Raw genomic sequence first — 26820 nt, forward strand, 5'->3', positions numbered from 1 at the left:
AGGGATATAAAGTGTTCCGGGTCTCTTAGGGGGCGCAGTTTGATACTCTGGCTGTTGGGACCTCTGCTTGATAAAAGGGACAGTATTTGCAATCGATGGTAAACGTTGCTAGATATTCGGTACTTGATAGAAATGGAAGGAGAGAAAAAAAAAGAAAGAAAGAAATGGAAGGAGAAGAAGGTCCAGGTAGGGGGGACAGCCCGAGCAAAGGCGGGGTACCGGGAAACCGCACGGAATCTGCAATCAGTCCACCGGAATTCTGTGAAAATATACAGCATCCCAGTCCCTACTCCAGGCTTATTGAACTAGAATATCAAAGTCTGAGACTTGGGGATCTAAGTCCTGCCCCACCCACGACTCATACACACGTGCCCTTGGGCAGGGCCAGGACCAGGATGAGGCCAGGAAAGCACCTTGGGCACAAAATCATAGGGAGATGCTCCCCTGCGCTTGCATGATCCCGAGAGTGGCTTCCTTTTCAATGTCGCGCCAGGTCCTAGCCCTGCCCTGCAGGTCAGGGTGTGCGAGACATGGATCCAGGTGTTGTCACCTCTGGCTCTACAGTGGACTCACCAAGGATGTGTGGCAACTTGACGATGTGGCCACAAATTCATCGCCGCGCTTCCTACCTACAGAGAAGTGGGCCCCCTCCCTGAGTGACCCTGACTGCTTCCATGAATAAAAGGCAGCCGAGGTGATGCTATGTGGCCTCCCGAAGCTAAGTAGGGAGAAGGCCCCACAATTCCACCTTTTTTGGGGGAATATTTGCTCGTGGGCTTCCCGGGGGCAAGCTGACTGCGTGGAGCCACGATGCTCAGGGGAGGCTCTCTGGGGAAGCGTTGGGAGGCGCTAACAGTACTGCGGAGCCCGGCCTTTGAGGCATCCCGGTCCAAGCTGCAAAGAAGTGAACAAAGAAGGCTCTAGATGATTCCAGCACCTAGCTACCTGAGACACGCCTAACCATTTGTGATTTTTTTTTTTTTTTTTTTAGCCAGGACCCCAACATCGTAGAGCAGAGACCCACCATCAGTGTTGTGTTCCTTCTGAATTCTGGACTCCCAGAGTTGGGAGCAAACTAAAATGGTCTCTGTTTTATACAAATTAGTCTTGGGTGGTTTGTTTTATAGCACTAGACGACCACAATAAGGAGCTTTTAAAAACTCCAAAAAACAGAAAAACCAAATTGATGCCTGTCCTTCACCCTCAGATTCATATTCAATTAGCATGCAGTGGGGGCCCTGGGCATCAGTGGGTTTTTTTTTTCTGTTGTTGTTGTTGTTTTTTAAAGCTTCCCCCCCCCCCCCCCAGTAATTTTGATGTGCAGCCAGGAATGAGAACCACGGAGCTGGTCTACACTGTTCAGCTAGGGAAATAGTAGAAGAAGATGTCAGAAGACAGGAAGAGGCCGTGAAGTAAAGACTCTTGACGTCCAGGGGTAGAACTCTGGATTTAATTAGGCTGGGAGTTAGAGACAGTAGATTAATTGGGGAAGACGTTAATTGGAGCAGTGCCTGAGAAATATTAATCTGGCATCGTTGTGTGCTTTCACCTTATTAACTGTAAATCTTATTATCCGCACTGCTGGAATAGCGCCTTCCCTGGGCCAGGTGGGCACCAAAAGGAAAAACAAAATCATTAAAAACAGATTGTCCGACTCAACAAACGGGGTGCTGGGCTTCGGGTCACCGAACAAGAAATGCCAAAAAAGAGAAGGAGAAGGGGTGCCGATCATCGACATCGGGCTACCAAGTTTAGGAAAATATGCTACTATGTGCTCCTGCCACGCATGGAGCAGCGGACAGATATTTCTGCGACGAGTGCAGTTTCAGTCTGGTCCCTCCAGCCCAAGCCGTGGGTCCCTCAGCCCTTAGGTTCAGCGCTGCACGTGGGGACGTTCTGATGCCAATCCCACAGTATCAAGAGCCGGTGACAAAGGAGATCTTCTCTGGTTTTACATGAAAAACAGGAGAGGAGTCAGTCACTATTCATCCTTCAAAACCAGGGAGCTATTTGTAACACTTCAGTAAGAATGTTCCTTTTACCTCCACCAATACAAATGCTATTTTCTGTACCTGTGGCTTTGCTTATTTCCTCTAATGGGCCATAAAGAAGAAATATAAATTATAAAACGACCAACCAGTCCTCAGTTTTTTTCTTTTTTTTACAATTTCAGCATACACACCATAATGCCATAGTCGACTTCTCTTTTTAATGGAAATGTCATGTTCGTAGAAGGCTCCAATAGAAACGGATGGCAATTAGATTCCCATTCACAGCCAAATTCAATAGGCTCTGCAAAGTGGTAACCAAACATATTTTTAGTTTTTTTTAATGTAGAAAGCGTGCATTTTTGAAAACTGTTTTCACACATCATTTTTCTGAAACACAGATGCTTCCCTGCTGTATGTAGTATCAGTTACGAATGGAGACAGCCGACTTGGGGGAGGAAATGCATCTCCTTACCAAATTCTCTGTAGCAAGATCCTGGAGGAAAAAAAAAAAAAAAGAATTGTAATTCTAGATTCCAGCTCTCGGGCTTCTTATGATAAGACACTGACACGAAGGTATTTCTAGCATTTCAGGAGATGATAGCTGTGCAGGAACATACTATATTTCAATCCATCTCTGCTTCATGGAGGAACTATTATCTAAACCATTTCAGAGGGCCAGGAATCGATCTTATTTACATTTTAAAAATTCTACAGAAGGTTATTCCTTCTGTGGAATCATTGGAGCAATGATTCTGAAAACTTCCCATCAGTTTAGGGGACATTTTCATTGCTTGGGCAGCCCAAGATCCAACAAACCTTCCTCATTTAGGGAAAATGTTCCCATGCTGAGGATCCTGATTAGGGGCAGGATGTGTCTCTTCTGAGGAGGGAAGATGATCCCAGGGGTCAGGGACAGATCACATATCTGTCAGGGAGCAGAAAGGTCTAGGCTCAGTTGACAGGACGCTTTGCTTGGGACTTTAAGTCTGGATCGAGGGCCACGAAGGGAAACTTCTTGATGGCAGTGGACAAAAGCAACCGACTGCCCGTGCCCACTCTCCTCTGTCTGTTTTTGGGAGTTCAACATTTTTAAGTCTCCGTATAAACGATACCAGGCAGTAGTATCTTCCTCTGTCAGGGTTATTCCAGTTAGCATGATGTCCGTAAGGCCCAGCCACGGTGTCACAAATGGCAGGCCTGCCTTCTTTCTCGTGGTGACTGTATCACAGCCTCTTTATCTGTTCATCCATCAGTGGACACTTAGGTCGTGTCCACATCTTGGCTACTGTGAGTAATGCTGCGATGAACCCAGGAGCACAGATATATCTTCAAGATCTTGTTTTCATTTCCTTTGGATGTATACCCAGAAGTAGGATGACTGGATCTTTCAGTGGTTCTATTTTTAATGTTTTTGAGCAAGCTCCATACTGTTTTCCATACTGCCTTGTGCTATGGAAAAGCCTATTAGGAAACTCTGGAAAGTTAGTAAGAGTTGGTTTTTGATGCTTGAACTATGGGTACAGTCAGTCCAAATTTCTCCATTTGTTCACCAGGGGGGAAAGGGTTCCAAAAGAATAATCCTATTCAGACATTTATTTAGTGTCTGCCTCATGCCAAGCAGCTGACAGGCCTAGCTGGGGAGATGTGAAGAAAGACTGGCCCTTGCCCTTGCAAAACACATGCAACTTAAAGAGACACTATTTTAATAGACAGTTTTAATGCAGTGAGACAAGAGTTAACACCAGGTTTTGCAGTGAGTGCGGAGAAAGGATAGCGGAGGGCAGAGCACGGTCCCCATTAGTACCTTTCCGCTCGGCCCTTTCTGTAACTGTAGCCGGTCAGATGAGGACTCAGAATAGTAAGTGCCAGGGGCCAAAATGATTAACAAATAATGGCAATTTTCCTACCAGCTATTTTACCCTGGGGTTGATGTTTTTCTGTTACACCACTGTGTGAGCAAAATAAAGTTGCCATCCGTGGCCTAATGGACTTAATAGCTCTAGCATCTTGTCAAATCGAACAAACTTCAAATATCCAGCATTATCCATCAGCCATGTGCATTCCTACAGTCCATCTTCTTCCTTTTCGTGGGCAAATTTTCTCATCTGTAAAAACAAGGTTGAGGTATTGTGTGCAAAGGGCTTAGCAAACACTAGGCACAGAGAAAGTGCTCAACAAAGATAATCGTCATTATCCCCAGCAGCACCAAGACTTTGCATCCACCACGGTGGAAGGGCCAGAGGGACTTCACATAAAATGCATGGCAGGGTGTCTGGCACAGAAGGGTGCTTAAAAACAAAATTCAAACGAGTAATGTGAAGATCCGATTGGCTTGATTAAGCAATTCATGAGGCGGACAGTATCCCATCTAACAAGTAGAAGGGGGTCCACTGAGGTCAACGAAAGAAAGGATTTTAAAGGCACAGAGAGAGTGGAAAAAGAAGAAAAAAGGAATTTATTAGCAAGGAATGTATTGTGTAGGCAAGTTTGCCCTCCTAAGGAGAACAGAGGGCATCTATCAGAAATGTCCTACCATTGACCGGGAAATCCCTTGTTGACTCTGAAAGGTCACATCCCCTGGGGGATTCCCTGTGGTCAGGGTAGGTATTAAGTCTTGGTTTACGGACACCATTTGGGGCCTGTGGTTTTCTTTATAACAGGGTTCTGGTGAGCAGTGGTGGTCACTGTTATTATGAGATTGTGATCGATAGCCTTGGACTCCACTGATTGCTCCCTCCTCCTTGAAACTCTTAGCCTCATCCTCTGTTCAGTCTTTTTTATGGATCTTCTAATTCTTCCAAATGTTAATGTTTTCTAGACAGTGTCCCTGATTCATCTTTTCCTTTCTTTGTGGCTCCCATTCTCACCCACAGGTATTAATCCAATCCCATTGTTACCATTGGTCTTCAGGCTGATGACTTTGCAACCAGCAGACCCCTCCCCTCCTGGAGGTTTTTATTTCAGTCTGTTTGGTGCACATCTCCTTATGGATATTTCTTAAGGCGTTTTGAACTGAACATGTCTAAAAATGAATTCGTCATTTTCTCCTAATTATCCTATCCTCCATATCTTGTTGAAGACTGTCATCCTTCATCAATCCATCCAAAAGAGAAATCTGGGAATAACTTCAGATCCTTCCAGCACTGCCTCTCACCCCTATTCAATCAGTTGCAAAGTTTATCTTGGAATCCACCCCCTACCTCCATCCTCACTGCCACCACCAGAGACCAGGTAACTGTTCTCTCTCCCCTGGAGCAGTGCCACAGCCACCTGCCTGGTTTCCCTGCCTCCAACCTGTCCTTCCATGCTTTCCACCTTCTACGGAGTGAACCTTCTAAAATACACATCTCAGAATAGCATACACCTGCTGAAAATCCTTCAGAGGCTCACTGGAGCCTTCAAGATACAATCACCTTTGCCTCAGTCATCTCTCACCATTCTCCCTCTACCTCCTCCCCAGCCTCAACATTCTAACCACGCAGATTTACTGGAGTGGAATGGAGTGGGTAAGCGGACAGATTCTCATCTAAAAGACCTGGGCTCAAATCCCAGCCTACCTTTTTATCACCATTGGATAACACTAAGGCACTTGACTGAGCCTCTCTTTTTCTCAACTCATAAATAGAAATAAGAATGCTACCTACTGAGCACGGTTTAGATGAAGATTCAGTTAAATAATGCATGTGAAACACCTAGCATGGGACCTTGCACTAAAATAATGGCAGGCACGCGTATATGGCTATTTATCAGTACTGGCAGATCCTTGGATATGCATTGCTCTCCCAGGCTCCTGGGCTCTTGCCCTTGGCATTCTCTGCCTAGAATAAACACCTCCCTTAACTGGCCTGCCCGTCATTTAGTCAGGATTTTAAGAATCAACTCAGACATCTTTTCCTCACTCACCCCTCTTGCCCCCACCAATCCCCAGAGTGAGGGGTTTCCCTAGCACTCTCTACATGCCCATGTCATGTCCCTTCTCACATTTTTTTTAAAAAATAATTCTTTAGTATCCTCTTTGCTTACCTCCCTGCCTAAACTCTGAGATACTAGAAAGTAAGAACTGCATTTTTCATCTGTATCTTGTGTCTGGTAAATTGCTAGACACACGGTAGGCACTCAATAAATGTGGAATGAATGAGTAAAAGAGAGAAAGATTAAATAAATCTTATAGTCATCAAAGGAATTAGAGTAAGAGAATGAAGGATGTTACCTGCTTCCTTGTCATAATATCCAATTACGTGAATTGATGATAAAAAGATACAGAGACGAAGCAGGGGGACTTCAAGATCTGGAGGAGGAGTCGGAAGCTTCGAAAATAGAAAATATAGGTAATAGCTATTATAATTTTATTTTTATTTAAATTTTAGCATACAGAGCAATATTGGTTTCTGGAATAGAATTCAGTGATTCATCACTTACATACAACACCCAGTGCTCATCGCAAGTGCCCTCCTTAATGCCCATCACCCATCTAGGCCCATCCCGCACCTGCCTCCTTCCAACAACCCTCAGTTTATTCTCTATAGTTAAGAATCTATTATGGACTGACTCTCCCTCTCTTTTTTTCTCCCTTCCACTATGTCCATTTGTTTCCTTTCTTAAATTTCACATGAGTGAAATCATATGGTATTTTTCTTTCTCTGACTTATTTCACTTAGCATTATACTCTCTAGCTCTATCCACGTCCTTGCAAATGTCAAGAGTTTTTTTTTTATGTCTGAGATATATATATATCTCACATCTTCTTTATCCATTCATCAGTCAATGGACATTTGAGTTCTCTCCATAGTTTGGCTCTTGTTGCTAATGCTGCTGTGAACATCAGGGTGCAGGTACCCCCTTCAAATCTCAATTTTTGTATCCTTTGGGTAAATATCTAATAGTGCAACTGCTGGATCATAGGGTAGTTCTATTTTTAACTTTTGGAGGAACTTCCAAACTGTTCTCCAGAGTAGCTGCACCAGTTTGCTTTCCCATAAACAATGCAAGAGGGTTTCCCTTTCTCCACATCCTTGCCAACACCTGTTGTTTCTCTTGTTGTTAATTTTAGCCATCCTGATACATGTAAGGTAGCGTCTCACTGTGTTTTTGATTTGTATTTCCCTGATGATGAGTGATGTTGAGCATCTTTTCATGTGTCTGTTAGCCATCTGGATGTCTTCTATGGAAAAGTGTCTATCCATGCCTTCTGCCCGTTTCTTAACTGGCAGTTAGTAGGTGTTATTTAGGTGCTGAGTCGCCTAAGTTCTTTATAGATCTTGGATACCAGCCCTTTATCAGATATGTCATTTGCAAGTATCTTCTTGACCCTTCCGTAGGCTACCTTTTAGTTTTGTTGATTGTTTCCTTTACTGTACAGAAGCTTTATATTGATGAAGTCCCAATAGTTCATTTTTGCTTTTGTTTCCCTTGCCTCCGGCAACGTGTTGAATAAGAAGTTCCTAAGGCCAAGATCGAAGAGGTTGCTGCCTGTGTTCTCCACTAGGATTTTGATGCTCTCCTGCCTCACATTTAGGTCTTTCATCCATTTTTTTTTTTTAAGATTTTATTTATTCATGAGAGACACAGAAAGAGAGAGGGGGGCAGAGACACAGGCAGAGGGAGAAGCAGGCTCCATGCAGGCAGCTTGATGTGGGACTCGATCCCAGGACTCCAGGATCACACCCTGGGCCTAAGGCAGGCGCTAAACCACTGAGCCACCCAGGGATCCCTTTCATCCATTTTGAATGTATTTTTGTGAATGGTGTAAGAAAGCAGTTCAAAAAAAAAAAAAAAAAAAAAAAGCGGTTCAGTTTCATTCTTCTGCATGTTGTCCAATTTTCCCAGTATGTTAAAGAGACTATTTTCCATTGGATATTCTTTTCTGCTTTGTCAAAGATTAGTTGACCCTATAGTTGTAGCTATTATAATTTTAATAAGCACCTATGTTTTTTTTAAAGATTTTTTATTTATTTACTCATGAGAGACAGAGAGAGAGGCAAAGACACAGGTAGAGGGAGAAGCAGGCTCCATGCAAGGAGCCTGATGCAGGACTCGATCCCCAAGAATCCAGGATCATGCCCTGAGCCCAAGCCAAACACTCAACTGCTGAGCCACCCAGGTGTCCCAATAAGCATCTATGTTTAAAAACATTCAGGCCTGTAAGAGGTGGGAGGGGGCACCTGACAACACTGTAGATGCCCCAAGGATCCCTAGAAACAGGCTTCCTTCCTTTCTAAGGTTCTTCATATAAATGTGGACATTTGGGGATCTCACAATGAGTTCCTGGGGATGTGTTCCTGAATTCTGAGGACCCAGGATGCAGGAGGGTGGGATTAGGGGAGCCAGATTTAGCTCTGGAGTTGTGAGCAAGTGGCTTAATCTGTCTGAACCTTAATACCATTTTATCAGATTTTTGTGCGGTTATGAGAATGGACATAAATTCAACTGTGAGCACTTTGTGTGGGCAGACTCTGAATATTCTGTTCCTCACTGCGTCCCCAGCACTTAAAGCAGAGGAAGCTTTCATTGATATTGTCTGAATAAGTCAGAAACCAGTGCACAGTAGGGTCATCATTACGTGTGCAATGCTATGGACTTTACCAAACTCAAAGAGGTGTTAAGAGATCATGTGAATGTGCCCACGCTCTACCCTGGCAAGTGCTGTCCTAGAAATGACTTTCTCATATGCCTGAAATTATGGAGAGACTGAAGTGCCTGCTTTCACCCTGCTTAGCATTATTCCCACTTGGTTGCTCCTCTGTGGAAGAAAAGTTGTAACATTTCCTTGAAAAGTGCAGATTAACTTCTAATTAGGGAAATCTGTAAAAACAGACTACTTGTTTTCTCCAAAACAGAACTCCCAAAAGCTGAAATGTTTCCTGGTTTGTAAGTGAGCCAAGGTTATTTGAAACCGTTTTTCAAAAACGATTTCCTATTAAATTTATTAAGCTACTTCTCAGTGTAGGAGAGTTGGAAACCATATTCTAATCATATAATTGTTCTAGTGGATGCTTCAGAACCCATAATATACATTGATATGTTTTGTGATGAAACAACTAGTCCTTTGGACTATAGTACATTCTTGAGGTGAGCCGACTCAAAGTATTAAGAACCATATAAGATTCAACATTTTATTTACATCTTAGGGAAAGTTTTTGAAGTGTCTAATTTACTAAAGTAACTTACAGCCTGAATTACACTTGGGAAAATTCTCAGAATTTAACAATGGCAATGACTTCCTCCTTCCAGTTTCCTTCCCAGCTTCTAATCGGTATGTTAAAAAAAAAAAAAAAAAAAAGGGAGAGGTTTGGGGTTAAAGGGACAACACTTTTTTTTTTTTCAAGATTTATTTATTTGAGGGAGAGAGAGAGAGAGAGAGAAGGCACCTGCGAGTTGGGGGAAGGATAGAGGGAGAGAATTTTCAAGCAGGTGCCCTGCTGAGCCCAGAGCCAGATGCGGGCTCTAGGAGGGGATAGTGGGAGGCTCCTCAAGCTCACCACCCATGGGATCATGACCAGAGCCCAATACCAAGAGTCAAGTGCTTAACCAGCTGAGCCACCCAGGCACCCCAAAGGGGGTCACACTTTTTTTTTTTTTTAGCGAAGTTCAATTTGCCAACATCTAGTATAACACCCAGTGCTCATCCCATCAAGTGCCCCCCTCAGTGCCCATCACCCAGTTACCCCAACCCCCCACCCCCGCCCTGGGTCACTCTTTTTAAAATGGAAAATATCAGTCATATTTCAAGAAGGGAAAAGAAAAACAAAAACTGATAATTGTGTCATTCTGCCCGTTAGCCTTTAACTGACACCTACTTCCTAAGAAATTGGCCTTCAAAAAAATTCTTTTGAAATGAACCGCCAGTATTCTGATGGGCAAAATTGCTTTAGGTTTAAAAGAATTTCCCAACTTCACTGGGTTCTCTTTCATTTTTGCTAAGGGGAGCCATCATAATAATATTGAGAGAGAGAGAGAGAGAGAGAGAGAGAACGCGCCTGCACACTAGGTCATGCACAGGCTCTTCCACTTTGACTTGTGTGCTCTTAGGCAAATCATTTAACCTACCTGCGCTTCAGTTTCTTCATCTGAAAGTGGGAATGAGAATAGCACTCACCCCATGGGGGGCTGTGACGATTACACAGACTGTTCCACGCCTGGCTCAAAATAGTTGGTCAATAAATCTAATCATTATTAATTTATATAAAAAGCAGTGACATAAATCTCCTCATAGCTCCTTGTGAATATGAGCAAAAGAACAGGGCAAGCTTTGATGGAAATTTTTAATCTTGGGCAGCCCTGGTGGCTCAGCAGTACCGCTTTTAGCCCAGGGCCTGATCTTGGAGACCCGGGATCGAGTCCCACGTCAGGCTCCCTGTGTGGGGCCTGCTTCTCCCTCTGCCTGTGTCTCTGCCTCTCTCTCTCTCTCCCCCCCTCTCTCTCTGTCTCATTAATAAATAAAATCTTAAAAAAAAAAAAAGAAAAAAATTTTTACTCTTTTTTTTTTTTTTTTTTTTAAGGAGAATGGGAACCATCTTGACCCTTTTCACCCCTCACAAATCCAGTCATTCACCGGGTCTCATGAATTCCAACATAAATAGTTCTGAAATCCATTGCCCTTCATTTGTCTGCATTTCTGCCTCAGTTCCTTCTGGAGCACCTCACCCCTGAAGCTAGAGCCTCTTCGTGGAACTCCGCATCTCTCACGTTTCCTTCCCCTATCAGTTCTCCAACCCACAGAGCAATGATCTTACAACCTATGATTCCAATTTTCTCTCTGCTCATGGGTAGTCAGTGGCCGCGGCTGACCCTGGATTCAGTGCAAGTGAAACTTTGTGTCCTTTTTGTTATTCTCAAGACCCTGCAAAATCCAGTTTCATCTTTCCCCATGAGCCGGCCATGATTTCCCCATGAGCACGCACACGCACATATCCTTGCATTTACATGCACATGTAATGTGTACACACACACATACACACACACACACAGTTCCAGACTCCATGCTTTTGCCTCCCCAATCCTTCTTTATTCTTTAGGTTTCACTTTAGAGTCCACTTCCCCTGGGAAGCCTCAGGCAGGCCTTTCAGGGCTCCATACTTTTTCTACCCAAACATTCAAACTGTGCAAACTGTCCATTGTCATGTCTGCAGACTGTAAACTCAAAAAAGGCAGAGGCCAATGTGTCTTGCTTCCTTTCCACTGTGTATTAAGCGCCTAATGCATTGCAGTGGCTTAGCAAGTATTGTTGAATAAAAATCTGTTACATGATAAATTGCCATGTTTATTCTGTTCTCTTAAAACTTAAAATTCAGCAAACAGTACCTCATATGAAAAAAGAATATTTAAATTAGATGAGTTTTATATTAGTTTCTTTCATGGGAGCGGTGCTTGAGAACAAATGGTAAACAAGAAAAAAAATGTTAAAATGTACCATTAAACACTTTTCCCCAGGCTGAACTGCTTTGAGCTATTGAATTTTTCTTTCAGAAACAGCATGAATTTAACGTTCATTTTAGCAAAAGACAAAAAAAAAAAAAAAGATTAAAGGTGAGAAAAAGAATTCATGTCACAGTCCATCATGTTCAGGCTCAAAAAGACATTAGCATTCAGTTGATGGGAGGGAGGTAAACTCATTCAATCTGTGTGGAGAGTAGTTAGGCAACTCCTATTCAAGTAAAATTGTTTATGCCCTTCAGCCAAGTAGTTTACTTCCAGGCATTTCTCTAAGGGGATAAGCAGACAACATCACAAAAAAAGATGGCTTAGCCCAGATTGCTCAGAAAAGAGTCTGAAGCAATGTTCAAGTTTGTGGAGAGGTTCAATCTTAGGGCAGTAATAGGGAAGCCTGGCAGGAAAGGAAGGAGGAAAAAAAAAAAAGTGGTACTTAGTGAGGTGGCCACAGTATCACAAGAAAATAAAGCCAGTCAATAGCTCAGGCCACATTTCTCCGGTCTGGCTGTGCAGCCCCACTGCACCTGGGAACCCACCTGGTGTTAGAGGAAGGAGGGCAGCAATCCACCTGTCATCTTTCCCTGGTCAGTTTAACCTCCCTCCCTCCTTACCTGATCCCTCTAGGTACTAAGAACTCTTGCACTTCCAGACTGCTACTTGGTTCATCCAGGCAGTCCTGGGAAGTCACTCCTTCCCCCCCCTCCCACAGAACAGAGCTGGGAAGTGGTGGGAAGAGTCAGAACCATGGGTCCCTTTAGTTTAGTTTTTTGTTTTTTGTTTTTTTTGTGGCTTTTTATTTAAAAAAAAGGGGGGGGGGATTTTAATTATTTATTCATGAAAGACACAAAGAGAGAGGCAGAGACCTAGGCAGAGGGAGAAGCAGGCTCCCTGCAGGGAGCCCGATTTGGGGCTGGAAACCAGGAAATCCGGGATCACACTGTGAGCCAAAGGCAGATGCTCAATGCTCAAGGCTCAACAGCTGAGCCTCCCAGGCATCCCACCATGGGTCCCTTCGAATCCAGCTGAGGCTAGACTCTCATCTTTGGGGGAGATGAGACAGCCCCCAGAGCTAGGAGATTGGGCCAGTGCAGAGGCAGTGCAGCTCTCCTCTCCACTGAGCTTCCCGAGAAAGCCGCTGCAGGCCTGGCAGGCAGGTGGGGCCAAGGACATTTGGGGAAGAATATGAATTGGATCAGCATCGATGTACACTGTACATTCATTGTAATATGGTTTATGAGCCCCGATTTCTATACAACTCAAACTTTCATGAATAGAGGTTTAGTCCAATAAATTTTAATGTATACAACATTGTATTAAACTGGTTAAAAACAATATCTAACATATGATAGAATGTATGCAATTATGTAAAGAGAATGTGACTGTGTGTGTGTGCACGCGCGTGTGTGTGTGTAAGCGTAGAGATAGTAGGAGGAAAGATTTCTACAATATAAAATATTAGTGGCCATTTTATCCGGGTGGTGATATTTTAAATGGCTCTAGTTTTTACCTTAATATTTTCTTGTACTTAAACAAATTTATAGTGATTATATATTATTTTATAATCATAAATATTCTGAAGTTATTCCTTGTCTTTAAACATTTCACGTCAAGAGCGATGCTTAATTGATGGCATCATGGCACTCGTTCTACGTGAGACCAGAGGAACCCGTGTTCCGGCTCTGCTATACTCTGGTAGGCCCAATGTGACTCTCACCTGGAAAGGATTAGTGGGTATATCAATAATCCAGAATATTATGGATTAATTTATGGCATTATTACCAAGTATGATGAATTCACCTGATGAAGATTTAACTCTCAAGCAACAAGACTGAAGCAAAGATACATTGAAAGCCCCCCATTCTGGGCAGCCCGGGTGGCTCAGCAGTTAAGCGCCTGCCTTTAGCCCAGGGCCTGATCCTGGAGACCCGGGATCGAGTCCCACGTCGGGCTCCCTGCATGGAGCCTGCTTCTCCCTCTGCCTGGGTCTCTGCCTCTCTCTCTCTCTGTGTCTCTCATGAATAAATAAAATAAAATCTTAAAAAAAAAAAAAAGAAAAGAAGGAAAGAAAGCCCACCAAGGACTTCTATAGATGTGCTTCCGCACTATCTTCAAAGCCACTTATTTGGACCATGTTTTAAACTGACAGTAGGTCCTCACACTCCTCCTGCCCCTCCCTTTCCCACACGTCTGCTTGTGCCATCCTCGTCTTTGCTCCAACACACTCAGCTGTCCGCTCTCCCTCCACCCTTATGTCCACCGGGAGGGGTGTGAAGTCCTCCCGCAGGAAGTGCATGTGCTCCCTCTTCTTGGTTACCTCCTCAGAGCAACACACCCAGTCAGTTTGCAAACTACCCTGCCTCTTAAAATTCTTCTTCAACTCCCCCAATAGAATTCATAATATTAGATATTGTCAATAATCCCAGAGAAAAAATTTAATTTGCTTACATAAAGCATGAATAACTAGATTTGCAGTTCCAAATGTACAAATTTATCATTTCATGTGACAGGAACAAATCCTGCTTGAAAATGATACTGAGTTGCAAAATGAGACAGTGATGCAATAAAAATGTATCCCAAAGCACTGAAGTTGAATAAATGAAATGACAGTGGTTTTGAAGCTTCTAAGAGTCTCAGGCTGGCTCTGGCTTCATAAAACTATTAGTTCCAAAGCACGAGAGCCAGTAGACTCCATTGCACTCTCTCCAGAGGCAGGTCGGCCTCCTGCCAGCGCAGAGTGACTAGAAGTGAGAGGCAGATGGGACCTGCCTCTGGCAAGTGGGGCCTGGCATCTAGGAAGTACGACGAGCACCCCGTGTCAGAGGAGACCCACATGAAGGAGGTTTGTAGGGGAAAACACTGCTTTCCAACATGCAGATTGAGTAAAACAGTGGGGAATTTGGTGTTGAAAAGAGACCACAGGCTCAAAATGGCATTGCGTTGGTAAAGACCAAGTCAGTAAACCAAGACTTAATACCTAAGCTAACTGTAATTCTAGCCCCCACCCCAAAATCTAACATTTAACCAGTCAACATGGGAATCTCCAGGTCAGCCCTAGGAAATTTACTGATAGGCCCTTGAGGAGGGCAGCGTTGCCTACATTGGATTTTTTGCTAGTAATTTCCTTTTTTTCCACTCTCTGTACTTTTAAAAAACCTTTCCCTTCCTCTAACCCTTTGGAGCTCCCCTCTACTTGATAGTCATTTAATAAAGCCAATTAGATCTTTAAAATTTACTACAAATATCTACAGAGATAGCTCGTAAAAAACAATGTTCTTACAGGCAAAATATATGGAGAGCCTACACACACACACACACACACACACAGCCCAAGAGACAGGCATGATCCCTTTTCCAATTTTGATTTAGACTTGAATCCCTCTGCAGAATTCTTCAATAAAAAGGGAAGCTGCTGAGTCTCCTTGTATAAAGACCACTGCGGGCCTACAGCAAGTTGTAATTCCTCAGTCCTTTCCCAGATCTACCCGCAGGTATTTCCTGGTTAATGATACGCTGGGATGCTGCTGGATTGACAAATTGGAGTCTGAATTGATACTAAACTTGGACACTAAGTGCCATCATGAGCCTCTCCCCCCATTACAACAGCAGTGAATGGAAGTCAAGCAATAAGTAGAGAACTGCCTTGTGTATATTACGCAGGTGCTCCCTAGGCCCACAGACCCAGCCAGTGGTCATTTCCTCAATTCTCAAATGTCACATGAGAATGAACATATTTGGTAAAAGGCAGACTCTTCACATTATTAGTTTCTTGATCCGTGGAAGAAGAGCTATTAGGGTAGACAAAGGCCAAGTGAAATCTCCTGAAGCTTCCCTTTTCAAACCAATATAATAAACCAAAACCAGGATCACACGTTGAGTGGAACAGCAGAGATCAGTGGCACTTTGGAAGGATAGAGGAGTATCACATCCCCACTTAATTCATCAGGCTGGCCCCTGCAAGAACTGAATAGATTCTGGTGGATAACAGCAAATGCTACAAATTTGGCCCAACAGCCATCTAAGCCAAATGTTGTCATTAATAAAAGAGATCAATACAGCTTCTGGTGTGTGGTATGCAGCTATCGATCTAGTAATGCATCCTTCTCCAGCTATCAAAAAGAAAGAACGAAAACTGTTCACGCTCCCATGGGATGCCTGTGGTTATACATTCATGGTTTTGCTCCAGTGAGAGTTAACTGTTCTGGTATCTGTTACAATATAGTTCAAGGGAGCCTGGATCATGTGGATACGCCATGGAACATTAGCACTAGTCCCTTATATTGCTGATGTCACTTTATTTGAACTAGGATGTGGCAAGTATTCCAGATGCCCTGGTAAAACACACATTCTCTGGAGGGTAAGAGCAAAACTCTAAAATATATCAGAAGGCTCTTATAGTAGAAAAACTTTGAAGAGTCATGTGGGGGCAATGTTAGTCATCTTCTTCATGGTAAAGGACACGTTATCTTACCCTGTCGCTCCTGCAGCTAAGAAAGAAGCACAGCACTAAATAGGCTTCTTTGGGTTTGGGAAGCAGCATATATTGCTCTTGTAGATGCTGTTTCCACTCATTGATCAAGTTATGTGAAGGCTATCAGTTTTGAGTGGGATTCAGAGCGCCAAAGGATTCTGTAGCAGAGTTAGGCTTGTAGTACAAGCAGCCCTACCAATTGGGTCACTGGGTTCAGCAGATCCTGTGATACCATAGCTATCAGTGTGGAGTTTCTAGCAAAATCCAGTAGGAGAATTATAGTGCAGACACCTTGGATTCTGGAAAAAGGCTATGTTATCTGGAACAGGTAAGTGTATGAAAAATTGAAAACCAACTTTTGGCATCCTTCACGAGCCCCAGCAAATATTGAGCTTCTGATCATGGAATTTATTAAGTGACCATCCAGTCAGAATTACCTATCATGAGCTGAGACCTGTCAGACTCACTATGTCATGTAATCAGCAGAAATCCATCACGAAGTGAAGATGAAATATCTGAGATTGGACTTAATCATGCCTAGGAGGCAAGAGTCATATACAAGCACAGGTGATCCATCTCCCGTAGATTCAGAGATACGGCCTCATGGGGCTCCCTGAGATCAGATGATGGAAGAGGAGAAAGCCTAGGCTTGGTTCACAGACAGTTTAGCTCACTATGTGCTACAAATTGAAAATGGATTGATGAGGCAGGGATGTTCTGAAAGACGGTGGTGAGATAAGATCTTCCCAAAAAATAGAGCTTCTGTGCAGAGAATCTCATACTTTGTGTGGAAAGAAAAATGGCCTGAATTAAGAATGTATATAAAATCCTAGGCAGTGGTGAATGGTTTGGCTGATTGGTCAGAGTCCTGGAAGAAGCAGGATGAGAAGACTGGGCACAAGGAGGCCCAGGAAAGAGGCACGTGAATGTATTTAGGGGAAGGGGCACGAAGTGTCAATATCTTTGTGTTCTGCATTACCGTCCACTGGAAAGCATCCAGTGCAGAAGCGCCACGTGGACAGGATTACTTATCAACTTCTGTCCTCGTCTACTTCTATGCTTATGCAATGGCCCATCAAGGGAACAGTCATAGTTGTAAACATGGAGGCTCTGCGTGGTTCAGAATGTACAGGAACTCTCTCACCAGCCTGATCTAGCTAATGCCCCTGCGGAGTATCTGACCTCCCAGTAAGAAAGAGCAATCCTGAGCATCTGATATGACATTATCTCTTAAGGTGACCAATCAGACAGTTGTAGTTGATTACATAAAACCCTTCTACCCTAGAAAGGACAGTAATTCATCCTAACATAGAGTAGGGGTTTACTTTTCCTTCCCGCAGTGCCCCAGCTTGTATCGTAATCAAAAAATGGGATTTTTCTTTATGGGATCCTGTATGACTATGACTTGGGACAAAGAGACTCACTTTCCAGCAAAGGAGGTACAGCAGTGGGCCCATGATGATGGGATCCCATGTAATAGATGCTGATATCGGGTATATAGGGCATCTTCGAGGAGAATATCCCATACTCACAGGGTTGTTGTTTTTTATATCATATACCCTATCTCAGCATCTATTACATGGTATTGTATCTCCAATAGACAGAGTACGTGGGTGTTGGAACTAAGGTGCAGAAGTGGGAATGACCCAGTCATCATTATTCCCAGTCACCCTCTCAGGAAATTTGTGTTTCCCACTTCTGTAACTTTAGGCCCTGTGGACTAGAGATCCCGGTTTCCAGAAAGGGAATACTCCATCCAGGGACGATGAAAGTCTCCTTAAACAAAGAGCTATGGCCCCTGCCTGTTTATTTTGGGATCATTGTTCCAATAGACCAGCAGACCAAGAAATGAGGTACCATACAAATCATTTTGAGGAGGTATTAGATGAGAGGCGAGGAGAAATACGCTTGGCACGCGCGCTATCCACTGAGCATCTCTAGGTATACTCCCGTGCCTGATTTTAATCGAAATGGGCAAATACAACTGTGATCTGAAAGGGGGCATGGCAGCCCGAGGCTTAGTGCCTTTGGGACTGTGGGTCTAGCTCCATCACCAGGCAAGCCATCCAGACCATCGAAAGTATACGCTGAGGAGGAGAGAGATACTGAATACTAGTATGGAGGTCACGTGATAATGAGTTTCAGTTTCTTCATTGGGACAGAAAGCAGTAGATTTATAGTGTGTTCTACCTAAGGCTCCTTTTGTAGGTTTACACAGAAATTATGACCAAACAGAAGCCAGAAAAAGCTGTGAGTGTACCAGGAAAACTTAATGCCAGAAATAAGTGGATTGGGATGGTCCAAGCAGGGTGCAGCAGAGGCTGGTGACGCTCTGCCCAGAGGCCTTTTACCACACGCACCAGTGTGTGTTGGCTTCTGACAATTTTTTTTTGCAAGGCTGGTGAGGGCCACCTCACCCAGAGATGTCTCAGTTGTGGACCTGGTTCCTCTGTGAAGGTGGCTCATCTTCCAATGACTAACTAACATGGCCATACACCAGCCTCGCTCTCTTGCCTCTGGAATGAGAACTGCACTTCAGAGGTAGGAGAGCAGGCTGGAACCATGGGTGAACCACATTCCCCACTCGTGCTGCGCTGTCCTGATTTTCTCACTCCCTGCCTGTTTTTTTTTTTTTTTTTTTTTTTTCCTGAAAGTATTCCCTCTATAAGTCATTTGCACCAGTGTTCCCCTTCAGAGTCTGTTTCTGAGGAGCCTCATCTAAGGCACAAGCCTACTTTTCAAAAAGTGTTACTAGGCTAACATTCAGTGCTAGACTCACACCGAACCCCAGCTTTCTGGGCTAGGGATGCTGAATTATTTCCAGGCTGTGGTTGAGAGGGGGGACTAGGACAGTCCTGGAAAAGGAAGCAGTGAGCAGTGTCACCAGCTACGATGACTAAGACATACCCACACTGGAGGCTGCAGGGCAAGTTCCAGGCAACCCATGATCGGCAGCCAAACCAGGAGTCAACTCCGCCGTCGTAAAAACGTGAGTAGAAGAGAAGGCCTCTGCATGTGGGTGGACCGCTCTCAGGAGACCACTTCTATTTCTGGGGCAAAGAGGTCAAGAGGGATTTGTTGTCTTTTCTAAAGAGAACAGCCTACCCTCATAATCCCTACTGCATTCTTCAGGCACACACTATCTTACCTCCTGGGGACGTCAGTCCCACAGTTACAGATGTCTAGTAATGACACTAAATAAACATTTGCTTAGTGAATGAGTGAATACTAATATCCCCAAAGTCAGCCTGTGTGTATCTGAAGTGCCTGGAGCCTGCTTATCCCTGTATGTAATATTCATAAAGCACTTTCAGTCCCATGACAGAGGCTCTTTGCAGACAGAGTACAGTTATCTCTCTCTGAAGGATATGGGGAAGATTAATTAGTTAATTTCATAGGATATGGGGAAGATTAATTAGTTAATTTCATAAAGTGCTTCAGGGATGAAAATTGCTTTATAAGAACTAATTATGAATATCATATTGTGTATATGCCATACATTCATACCTCTGAAGTTGAATGAAACGCGTGGGTTTTTTTTTTTTTTATTGCTATAAGGAAGTTATTGGAATTCATATACCCCTTCTTTCTTAGACTAAGACTAGACGGTTTTTGTGGTTCAAAGTGTAGGTTTTGTGTATCATGCTGCAGAGATAACTGAGTCTGGCTGTGCAGCCGGGGAATTAATGCTAACCACTTCTTGTTTTGGGCTCATTCAAAACTGCAGGCAGAGCCCATTGTAATTTAAAATACATAAAATGTAGTGGAGTCCACATTCTTCCTCTACAGTATCCAGCTGGGAGACTGGGAAAACCAGTAAAACTCTCTGTGCCACAGTTAATCTGTCATATAATAGGACACACTCCATGAAACCAGATGATACAGTTCAGGTATAGACTTAGCAATGCAGGTATAGACTTGGTTAGTACCCGGTAACTGCTGGTGCAAAAACTGAGCTCTGCAAGCATGACTATTAAGTATGTAACCAAAATATTTGATTTCTCTCTCTTACTGTCCCTTCAAATAAATTTATCCAATAGAAGCAATTTCTTACACTGTGCAACTGCATAAAAACTCTTGGCTCGCCTCATAATTTTTCTGCTTATTGTTGGGTTATGTCACCAGACTAACTTGGCAATTAGAATGGCCATTGCTGGAACAATAAATTTGAAAGTAAATCGTCTTTCCCAGCTAGAGCACAGTTAGGGCTGAACTGCCTATATTTGGCAAATGGACTCTGGCCTTCTAGTAGCGCAAAGAGACCACCTAGGATTTGGACTTGGTCTTTTAGACTTGGAAAAACATGGGTCTTCCACTCATAAGAACGTGGCTCATTTGGCATGGAATCTGGCCCTGTGCGCATGGAATGAGGACCCTCCCTCTTTTTACCTCCAGGCGTGAAACTTGGCTCCATGCATTGAATGTGTCCCTCTAGTGTGGAAGTGAAACTTCTAGGCATGGAAAGTTGCATGGACTTAGCCCTTCCAGGCATGAATTCCATCCCATCATGTATGAAATCTGGTTTTCCAGATATGGCCCTGAAGATATATAACCTACCTTTGTACTATAGAACTACATCATATGTGTGGGGAGGTTGGCATACCAGGTATGGGGCCTGGACTTCAAGGCACATAACTCAGCTTTCCTGGCATGAACCACGTCATCCAGTTGTGATACCTGGCCCTAAACATAGAATTTGATCCTACAAATAAGGAGCTTTGACCTCTCTGTGTAGAACATAAGCCCAGAGGAATGGAATCTAACTAACCAGTTATGGAATCTGATCTTTTAGATACTGATTTAAAACTTTTAGGTTGCTTTCCCAGGCATAAAATCTGTTTGTTTGTTTTTTTGGTTTTTTTTTTTTTTTTTTTTTTTTTTTTTAATGACTGGTCCTAATTACAGGCATGTAATTAGAATTCCAGGAGTGGAAACTAACCCTCTGAACATGAAACCTGGCCCTCCAGGTATAGGATGTGGCTCTTCAATCATGGAACGTAGGCCTCTAACTATGGAATTAGACTTTCCAGTTACAGAAATTAGTACAAAATGTGAATCCTGCTTATCTAGGCATAGAATTTGGTCCTCTAGGTGTGGAATCTGGACTTCTACATGTGGCTCCTAGACATCTAGGCATGGAATAAATGTTGATTATACTAGGAACATGGTCACCCTGTCATGGAATTTTGTACTACATATGTGTAATTTCAATTTTCAAACATGAAACTTGACACAAACATGAAACAGCATGAAAATTGATATTCCATTTATGAGGTCTCAATCTCAGAGTGTGAAATCTGAAATCTGGCTCAGTAAGCATGGACCTGCCATTTCATATGTAGAAGTACAATCTCCAGTCATGGTACCAGGCCCTACAAACATGCAACTTGGCATTCCATGTGTGGACTCCGAGTCTCCATGGTCTTACTGTGGTGAATGTGGTATCCCAGACTTGGAATCTGGTATATAGGTCATAGAAGCTGTCCTTGCAAAACATGGGCCCATGCCTCCCATGTATGAAATTCACTCTCCATGCATACATGCTCAATATCCAAACATAAAAATTGACCCAACAGGCATAGAATCTAGTCTGCCATGCATAGACCTTTGAATTTCATGCATAGAACCTAGGATCTACAAGCTTGACACTTAGTACTTCATGTGTGGAATGTTGATCTCCAAGCATGGAAGGTGACACTACAAATATATAACCTTGTATTTCAGTCATTCACTTGGGCTTGCCAAAACATGGAAACTGATTTCCCAATCACAGATCCTAGAACTCCATATATGTTGTCTTAATGTCCAAGCAGGGGTTGAAGCCCTACAAGCATGGAGAATGGCATCAATGTGTGGATTCTCAATCTCTGAACATGGACCACCTCAGAGTATGGGTCTTGGTGCCCAACCTGTATGTCATAGATTTTGGCTTTCCACATAAGGAATTTGACCTTCCTGGCAAGGAACCTAAAACTCCATGTGTGGAATCTCAACATCCATGGGTGGAATATGGCCCTGCAAGTACAGAAACTGGCATTCCATGTATGAAATCTTGACTGCCAAGCATGGAGCCTGACTTAGAATCATGGACACTGGCACTCTGGTATGGATTATAAGAATGAAACATGGCCAGACATGTTTGAAAGCTTACATTCCAGACATGGAAATTAGCATTTCAGTCAAAGGCATTGACCCTCCCAAACATGGAAATTGTTCTCTGTGGCATCATATGTGCCACACTATGTGTTACGGACTGAATTAAATCCCCACAAATTCATATGTTGAGATTTTACCCCTCAGTGTGACTTATTTGGAGATAATACCTTTAAGGAGGTACTTAAGGTTAAATGAAGTCATAAAGGTGAGGCCCTAATCCTGTAGGACTGATGTTTTTATACAAAGAAGAAGAGACATCAGAGCTTATTCTCTTTGTGTGTGCACAGAGGGAAGCAAGGCCATGTAGGGGTATAGGAAGAAGGTGATTATCTGCAAGCCAGGAAGAGAGACCTCACCAGAAAATACATTTTTTAGCATCTTATTTTAGACTTCTAGACTCCAGACTATGAGAAAATACCTTTCTGTTGTTTAAGGCATCCAGCCTATGGCATTTTGTCATGGCAGTCTGAACAGACTAATATACCATAAGGAATTAATTAATTAACTATTTTTTAACCATAAGGAATTTAAATCTCTAGACTGTAAGTATAGAACCTGGTATACTATTTGTGTAATCTGAATCTCTGAGTATGAAACCTGGCTACAAAGAACCTGGGATGCAAGAAATCTTACAAGAAATCCATGCAAGAAATCTTAATCTCTGAGCATAGAACCTGGCACTCCAATATATAATCTCAAATGCAGTGATGGAATCTGTATCTATGAGCACAGAATCTAGTTTTCCATGTGTACAATCCTAATCCCCATGCATGAGACACAGCACCGCCTTACATGAACTGAAGCTGGCCCTTAAGACATGAAACCTGGCACTTACATCATAGAGGTCACCATTACATGAAACTATGCATAATATTTTTCAGTACATATTTAATACTGACATTTCTAAGCATTTAAATTGGATCTACAAGCTTGGTAAATCCCATTATATGTGGAATCTTGGCCTCCACACATGCAGTCTGGCCCAACAAGAATTTATCATTTCATGTGTGAAATTTCTTCAACCTAGCCTTTAAATCATGCAACCTAGTACTCCATGTCTGGAATCTCAAGCATTAAACATGACACCAGGCTCTATATACATGGTACTGATATTCTATGCAGAGAGTCTCAATCTCCAAATAAGAACTGAGTTCCATATGTATTACACTTGGCATCTCATGTCTGAAATCTCAAATTCCATGCATGGAACTTTGCTCAATTACAATGGAAAACTAGCACTTCATATGTTGAACTTTTGTCTACAAGAAATTCACCTGGTCCTGGGGTGGGTGGTTCACTCAGTTAAGTGGTTCACTCAGTTAAGTGGTGGACACTCAGTTAAGTGTCCAACTCCTGATTTCAACTCAGGTCATGATCTTGGGGTCATGAGATTGAACCCCATGTCAGGCTCTGTGCTGGGCAAGAAGTCTGCTTAAATCTCCCCATCTGTACCCCTCCCCTATGCCACTTGCTTGGAGAAAGAAAGAAAGAAAGAAAGAAAGAAAGAAAGAAAGAAAGAAAGAAAGAAAGAAAGAAAGAAAGAAAGAAAGAAAGAAAGAAAGAAAGAAAGAAAGAAAGAAAGAAAGAAAGAAAGAAAGAAAGAAAGAAAGAAAGAAAAGAAAAGAGAAAGGAAAGGAAAGGAAAGGAAAGGAAAGGAAAGGAAAGGAAAGGAAAGGAAAAGAAAAAGAAAAGAAAAGAGAAAGAAAGAAAAGAACAGAAAAGAAAAGAAAAGAAAGAAAAGAAAAGAAAAGAAAAGAAAAGAAAAGAAAAGAAAAGAAAAGAAAAGAAAAGAAATTAATTCACCTGGTCATAATAGTGTGGAACTAAGCACTCCATATATATAATTTTAAACTGCAAGCAAAGAATAGTTTTATATGAGTGAAACCTGCCATTTCAGACATTGGTCATGGGTGTGAGTTATAGCTGTTGGCTTTCCAAGACAAGGAACCTTTACCCTCAGGCATGGAACATTAAATACATGTTTGTATTCTCAATATCCAAACATGTGCTTGGCCCTGAAAACCTGGAAAATAACATTTTATATATGGAATATCTCTGAAAATGGATTCAGGCCGGACAAGCATGGAAGCTGGAACCTTACATGTGGATTATCAATCTCTAGACATGGAATCTAGCCCCAAAGGACCAGGACCTGATGTTCCATATGTAGAATTTCAATCTTTTTTTTATTTATTTTATTTTTATTTTTATTTTTGGAATTTCAATCTTGAAGCTAGACCTGTCGCTAAAAGCTTTCAAAATGGCATCCAATGTTAGGAATCTTAATCTCCAAACATTCAACTTGGCTTTATAAATTTGAAATCTTTAAGTCATACAAGGATCATGGGCTTTCACTATTAGAATTTGTGTTTCTGAGACATGCAAACTTGTTTACCAGCATGGATTATAAAGATTTGTATCTTTAGATGGAATATGGACCTAAAGCATGAAATTATGTATGGAATATAACATTCATGTACAGAACATGGACCAACAATGATGGAATGTAGCACCCCATGTGTGGATTTTTAATTTCCAAATATAGAGGGTGGCTACAGAAGTATGGGTTGTGACATCTAAAGTTGCTTGTCACTCAATGACACACACTCTGTAATCATGGAACCTGGTCTTCCAGGCATGAAACCTGAAACTCCCTGTATGTAATGTCAATCTCCAAGCATGGAACATGACACACAAGTATAGAATCTTCATGCTGTTTGTATTAAATATAACTCTTCAAGCAGGAAATCTGGATTTCAGTGTGAGGAATCTCAAGCTACAAGCATAGAACATGACTTGATTTGCTTGTAGCCTAAAACTCCAGTCATGGAAACTGGTGTTTCAATCACAGACCTTGACTCTACAAAAAATAGAGCATAGATTCCCAGGCTTCATACCTGGGAATCTATGCACATATGGATCTCAATTTCCAAGCATGGAATCTGACACTCCATTGTGGAATTTCAATCTTTGTGCAAGGAGCTTGGCTCTAAAAGCACGTAATCTGGAATACCTTATCTGAAACATCCACTTCTAAGCATGAACCTAACTGTATAAGCATGGAAATTGAACACCACGTGTGGTATCTTAATCTCTACACATAGAATTTGGAACTATTAACAGAGAACCTGGTTCATTACGTGTGGAATCTCAGTCTCCATAAATGGAACCTGGATGAACAGTCATAGACACTGTCACTTCTTGTAAGAATACACAAAATCCATCATGGTATGTGGTGTTCCATGTTAGAATTTCAATCTACCAATATGGAACTTGACTTGCCATGTGAGGAGTCTTACACTCCAGACATGGAACCTCATGTTTTAATTATAGGCTTCAGCTTGCCAAGTCATAGAGCCTAGTTTTTTAGACTACCCATCCATCATATATGGAATCTTGTCCTCTAGACATAGAACCCAATCCTACGAGTTTGGGAACTGACACTCTATGTATGGAATTTGAAGCCCTGACCTTAGAAATTAGCCTTTCAAATAAGGGACATGACACGGCAGGGGTGGAAATTCTGTTCTTCAAGCATAGAACTTGACCCTGTAAGCATGGAATATGACACTGCATATGTAGGATCTCAATCTATAAGAATGGAACTCAGCCTTACAAGCATTGATTCTGATATCCTCTGTGTGAAATCCTAATCCTTAAGCATGGGACACTGCCTTAGTGTGAGAAATCTGGCATTCCAGACATACAGAGATTGGCTCCTCAAGATGTGGAACCTGATTTTCTAGGCAGCAAACATGGCACTTCACCTTTGAAATCATCATCTTTAAGCATTAAGCTTGGCTTTATAGGAATGGAACGTGGTGCTCCATCTGTGGAATCTCATTCTCCAAGCATGAGACTGTGGAACATGGTAATCGAGACTTAATAGTTGGCATTTGAGTCATATAAATTGATGCTCTAAGGACCTACATCTCCCAGGTTTGGAACGTAGCACTTCTTATGAGAAAGTACACTTTTAGTCATTGATTTAGTTCTAAGTGTGAATTATACCTTTCCAGGCATAAAAGTTGGTTCTCCATATGAGACTTAGGCCTTCTCTCTAGGCATCTAAACTTTCTTGAGGAACTTAGCCCTCTGAGGATGAACTTTGGTCTTCCAAGTGTTGAATGTAGCTTTTCAAACATGGATCCTAACCCTCTAAGAAGAAAATTTAACTTTATAGGCATGGGAAGTCTATGCAAATGTGAATCCTGACTTTCCAGACATAGAATCACTGCCTCATCTGTGCTTCTGTCTGTGGATCAGGGCCTTCTAGACATGGAATTAGCCCTTCCAGGCAAACCATGGCTTCCTATCTGTTTGATATCTCTTTCTTTTGGGGTGTGAAACCTGAACCTGAAGAAACAGTATCTAACCCATCAAGTATGGAATTTGCTCAACTAGGCCTGAAATACTGAATCTAGACTTCTTGGTATGAAACACAGCCTTTCAGTCTTGATAATTAAGTCTAGACTTTGAATTATCCCTTTATAGAACTGTGCCTCCAGGCACAGAACGTGACATTTCATGTGTGGAATCTCAATCTCCAAATATGGAACCCCACAAGCATGGAACTTGGCACATTCGGAGTCCGTTTCAAATTCCATGTGTGTTTCTTTACCCTATGTACATGGAACATGGAAAACTGTATGTGGAAGCTCAGTCTCCAGGCATGTAATCCGACCCTACAATTGGGGAAACTGGCACTCCACATAGGATACTGGGCAATTCAGTCTCAGAAGGATCAGATATGAATCCTGGCATTATAAGCAAGGA

General features: G+C 42.5%; 1 long non-coding RNA gene across 10 annotated transcripts in view; it reads right to left on the reverse strand.

Annotated features, from left to right (window-relative positions):
- Window positions 1-1436: 1436 nt before the first annotated feature.
- The window catches only part of LOC140620131 (uncharacterized), a 111458-nt gene continuing 86074 nt past the window's right edge, over window positions 1437-26820 (reverse strand). For 6 of the 10 annotated variants that reach the window (XR_012019866.1, XR_012019871.1, XR_012019861.1 and 3 more), the window contains 4 exons: window positions 18796-18938; window positions 6202-6298; window positions 3911-4096; window positions 1437-2484 (listed from right to left, as the gene is read on the reverse strand). This is a non-coding gene — a long non-coding RNA (uncharacterized lncRNA). The remainder of the gene's footprint in view (window positions 2485-3910; window positions 4097-6201; window positions 6299-18795; window positions 18939-26820) is intronic. The other 4 variants (XR_012019870.1, XR_012019869.1, XR_012019864.1 and 1 more) reach the window with 3 other exon arrangements.

The sequence above is a fragment of the Canis lupus genome, chromosome 28, assembly GCF_048164855.1.
Source record: "Canis lupus baileyi chromosome 28, mCanLup2.hap1, whole genome shotgun sequence".
In the NCBI taxonomy this organism is placed as follows: Eukaryota; Metazoa; Chordata; class Mammalia; order Carnivora; family Canidae; genus Canis; species Canis lupus.